The sequence below is a fragment of the Camelus ferus genome, chromosome 8 (assembly GCF_009834535.1).
Source record: "Camelus ferus isolate YT-003-E chromosome 8, BCGSAC_Cfer_1.0, whole genome shotgun sequence".
Taxonomy (NCBI): Eukaryota; Metazoa; Chordata; class Mammalia; order Artiodactyla; family Camelidae; genus Camelus; species Camelus ferus.
In genome coordinates, this window is record NC_045703.1 from 18,842,538 (window position 1) to 18,847,850 (window position 5,313).

Genomic DNA, 5,313 nt, shown 5'->3' on the forward strand with positions numbered 1-5,313 from the left:
CTGCTTATCCTTGGCCTCCATACAGAGCTACCACCACTCTGTTGAATTTTGGAAGTTTATTGTTTTATTGCTTCATACTATAAAGGAATCTAAATGGCATAACATTGTAATACAATTGTAATTTTAAAATTCTCCTGAAACATATCTTGAGCATTTTTCTCTTTCTTTTTTTGTTTTAATTGAAGTATAGTTGACATACAATACTCTTTTCAGGCATACAACATAGTTTGACATTTATGTATATTAGTAAATGATTTTTACAGTAAGTCTAGTAACCGTCGTTCACCATACAAAGTGAGTTTAACATTGCTGACGATATTCCCTATGCTGTATATTCCATCCATGCTTTATTTATTGTGTGGCTTGAGTTTGTACCCCTTAATTACCTTCACCTATTTAATCCTATCTCCCACCCCTCTCCCCTCTGGCAACCACCAATTTGTTCTCTGGATCTGTGAGTCTGTTCTGTTTCATTGTGTTTGTTCATTTGTTTTGTTTTTTAGATGCCACATATGAGTGAGATCGTATAATATTTGTCTTTCTCTAACTTATTTCATGAAACATATTTCCCTCTAGACCTATCCATGTTTTCGTAAATGGCAATATGTTATTCTTTTTTATAGCTGAATACTGTTCCATTGCATATATATATATATATATATATATATATACTATGTCTTCTTTTTCCACTCATCTATTGATGGATACTTAGACTGCTTCTATACCTTGGCTATTGTAAATAATCTTGTGATGAACGTAGGGGTACATATATCTTTTTGAATTAATGTTTTTGTTTTCTTTGGGAAAATAGAAGTAGAATTGCTGGATTGTATGGTAGTTTTATTTTTAAGACCCCTCCATACCATTTTCCATAGTGGCCGTACCAATTTACATTCTCACCAACAGTGTACGCGGGTTCCCTTTCCTCCACAGCCTCACCAACACTTGTTATTTTTTGTCTTTTTTTTAAATTTTATTTTTTATTGAAGTGTAGCTGATTTACACTGTTAGTTTCAGGTGTACGGCAAAACAATTCAGTTGTACATATACATATATATATACACACACACACATACATTTTCAAATTTTTTTCCATTATAGGTTATTACAAGAAGTTGAAAGTAGTTCCCTGTGCTATACAGTAGGTCCTTGTTGTCTATCTGTCTCATGTATAGTGTATATCTGTTATTGCTGTCTTTTTGATAATAGCCATTCTGACAGATACGAGGTGATATCTCCTTGTGGTTTTAATTTGCATTGTGCTGAAAATTAGTGATATTGAGCATTTTTTCATGTGTCTATTGGCCATCTATATGCATTCTTTGGAAAAATGTTTATTCAGATTCTTTGCCTATTTTTTAATTGTGGTTTTTTTTTTTTTTTTGATCTTGAGTTGTATGTATCTTTTGTGTTTCTGTTTTTAATATTTTGGATATAAACTCCTTATTGGATATATCGTTTGCAAATATCTTCTCCCATTCAATAGGCGGCCTTTTTTGTTGTTGATAGTTTCCTTCACTGTGCAAAGGGTTTTTGGTTTAATGTAGTTCAATTTGTTTATTTTTGCTTCTGTTTCCCTTGCCTGAAGAGACAGATCCAAAAAGATATCACTAGGACTGATGTCAAAGACGTTACTGCCTGTATTTACTTCTAGGAATTATGTGGTTTCAAGTCTTACATTGAAGTCTTTAATCCATTTTGAGTTTATTTTTACACTTTGTGTAGGAAGGTAGTATAGTTTGATTCTTTTACAAGTAGCTGTCCAGTTTTCTCGGTACCACTTATTGAAGAGACTGTCTTTTCCCCACTTGGTATTCTTGCCTCCTTTGTCATAGATTAATTGACTAATATATGTAAGGGTTCATTTCTAAGCTTTCTATTCTCCTCCATTGATCAATGAGTCTGCTTTTGTCCCAGTACCATACTGTTTTGATAACTATAACTTTGTTGTATAGTTTAAAATCAGGAAGTGTGATAATCAGCTTCTTATTCACGTTTACTTGGTGATTTGGAGTATTTTGTGTTTCCACGCAAATTTTAGAATCCTTTGTTCTAGTTCTATGAAAAATACCATTGATATTTTGATAAGGATTGCATTAAATTTGTAGATTGCTTTGGATTATATGGACATTTTAACAATATTAATTCTTTCAATACATGAGCACAATGTAGCTTTCCATTTATTTACGTTGTCTTCATCAATATCAAAGTACAGATTTTTACCTCCTTGGTTAAATTTATTCCTAAGTATATAACTTTTTTGACACAGTTGCAAACAGGATTGTTTTCTTAATTTCTCCTTCTGACATTTTGTTATTAGTGTATAGAAGCAGAATAATTTCAGCATGTTATTTTTGTATCCTGCAACTTCACTGAATTAATATTTCTAGTAGTTTTTTGATGGAGTTTTTAGGGTTTTATATATATATAGAATCATGTCATCTGCAAATATTGACAGTTTTACTTCTTCCTTTCCAATTTGGATGACATTTATCTCTTTTTTCTGATCTAATTGCTGTGACTAGGACTTCCAATACCATGTTGAATAAAAGCAGTAAAAGTGGGCACCCTTGTCTTGTTCCAGGTCTTAGAGCAAAAGCCTTCAGCTTTTCTCCATTGAGTATGATGTTAGCTGTGGGTCTGTCATATATGGCCTTTATTATGTTGAGATAAGTCCCTTTATATCCACTTTGTTGAGGGTTTTGATCATAAATGAATGTTGAATTTTATCAAATTTTTTTATCTATTGAGATGATCATATGATTTTTATTTCTTATTTTGTTAATACAGTATATCACATTGACTGATTTGTGGATATTGAACCTTCCTTGCATCTGTGGGGTAAATCCCACCTAAGCATGGTGTATGACCCTTTTAATGTATTGTTTTATTTGGTTTGCTAGTATTTTGTTGATGTTTTTGCATCTATATTCACCATGGATATTGACCTTTAATTTTTTTTCTTCTTAGTGTTTTTGTCTGATTTTGGTGTCAAGGTAATACTAGCATTATAGAACAAAGTTAGAAGTTTTCCTTCCTCCTCAATTTTTAAAAAATAGTTTATGGAGGATAAGTTTTAATCCTTTAAATTTTTGGTAGAATTTACCTGTTTGCTGGTAGCTTTTGATTACTGATTCAATTTTATTACTAGTAATCAGTCTGTTCAGATTTCTTGATTCAGTCTTAGAAGACTGTATGTTCCCAGGAATTTATCCATTTCTTCTAGTTTGATTTGTTGGCATATTCTTGTCCATTGTAACTTCTTATGATTCTTTGTATTTTTGTAATGTCTGTTGTATCTTTTCCTTTCTCATTTCTGATTTTGTTGATTTAGGCTCTCTCTGTCTTTGAAAATTTTGGCTAAAGATTGATCAATTTTGTTTATCTTCTTAAATAATTGATTTATATATTGCAAGCAGCTTTTTTTTTATTGTAAAAAAAAAACTGCTTGCAATATATAAATCAACTATGATGTAGGTGCCATTCTTTTCCTTTGGTAGATGTTCTGTTCCATTTGGAAGTCAAAGTTGTTGCCATGTGAGTGGATTCCTGCCACCAGGAATGTGAGGAACTTCTCCTCTTGCAAGTATAGGACATCAAGTACTTCAGACATTGTGAAACTTTTCTCTTAAGTTATGACCGGAACCCAGGACAATGTGGTATGGACCCCTCTGTGTGGCATGGAAGGGCCATACTTTTTGGTGTCTTTCCATTTCTTTTTCAATCTTGCCAGGAACTTATTGGTTTTATTAGTCTTTTTGAAGAAACAACTTTTAATTTTGTTGAATCTTTATGTTGTGTTTGTTAATACATTAATTTCTACACATATGTTTGTTTATTTTCTTTATTACATCCCTCCTCCCCTCCCCTGAGGGAAGCAGTTCTGTTTTTGTTTTGTTTTTTCCTAAAGTCTTAAGGTGTATCCTGATTAAGTATGAAGAAAATGGACAGAAGTCATATAAAGCACTTCTGTCTTGGTCCTTACAATGTCATGAAAGTCCTTCCTTCTCTCTCATCTCTTTTTGGTCATTAAATGTAGAGGATCCAGTAGGCTCAATAGAATTCCAATGAGCTTTAGAAGATGACAATGCCACAAAATGGATAGAGTCAATATCCCCAAGTTCTTGGTGCCTGTGATATAAAAAGAAATAAACTTCTATTATGTTAAGTCACTGAGTCTTCAAGGTTTACCTGTTTTGGCACTGTAACCTAGCATAGCCCAATTAATACAGTGCTATTCAAGTGCTCTAGGTCATCAATGCAATTTTATCTGTTTAATCCAGAAATTGCTGAAAAAATACAGTAAAACATTTCACTCTAATCGTGGATTTTGTGAATTTGTTTGTATTGCTGTGTTTTCCAATAATGCTATTTGCCTTAGAGTCTATTTTGTTTCATTTAAATATAACTATTCCACTTTGTTTGGTTAGTATTTGGCTATGATATCTTTTTTCATTAACTTTTATTCACTTTGTATCCATATCTTTTAGGTGTGTCTCTTAAGCATATAGATGCATTTAAATACATCTACTTAACTATTTTTATCTAAATGGTACATTTAATTTATTTATGTTTACTATCATTTTAGAAAAATTTGTGTTTCTTTATAATATCGTATTTTTTCTTTTACGAATTTCTCTTTTTGTTAGTTTAAAAAATTCTTTATTTTCCTTAAAGATAGATTAAATGTTTCTTCTCATTTAATTTCTTTTAATTTCTGTGAATTTGGAAAGAATATGACTTTTCTTCTGCCTGTAATACATGTTTTAGAATTTTCTTTAAAGAAGGTCTCTTAGGAGTAAGTGCTCTCAAGCTTTGCTTGTTTATTATTTTCGTTTATTTTTGTTAGTTCTCTTAATCTTATCATTGTTTTAAAAGTATACTTTCATTGAGGATACAATTCTAGATTAAAGCTTTTGCTTCTGTTTTTGCTTCTATAAATTATGGATTAGATTGTAATAGACCAATCTCTCTGAGAATAACTAAAGAAGCTGGATAAATGTGAAATACCTGTCTGAAGACCTTGGCAAGGTCCTGAGGCAGCTATAATGTATGTGGTCAAGATCCTGAAGAGAAGGTAATTGAAAAAAGGTCAGCCTAACATGACTCATTGCTTTTCATCCCAAAGCTTTTGCTGATTCTTTGTTCTGTCAGGCTAAGACTTTGATTAGAGTTTTGTTAATCTCTGGGGATACAAAAATTGTATACTTTCAGGTATTCACTAAAAGAATAGTAAATAAATATGTCAGTAAGAAGCTACTGGAGGAAAGAGAGGGAACAATATTTTGTTAATCCAAGGAAGGCAAGAAAGAA

The 5,313-nt window shown here is 31.7% G+C and overlaps 1 long non-coding RNA gene across 1 annotated transcript; it reads left to right on the forward strand.

Moving 5' to 3' along the window:
- The first annotated feature begins 1,078 nt into the window (after positions 1–1,078).
- LOC116665281 lies at positions 1,079–5,109 on the forward strand. The gene is made up of 3 exons (XR_004321817.1): positions 1,079–1,193; positions 1,967–1,971; positions 5,097–5,109. It is a non-coding gene; the product is annotated as an uncharacterized LOC116665281 (long non-coding RNA).
- Positions 5,110–5,313: the final 204 nt, after the last annotated feature.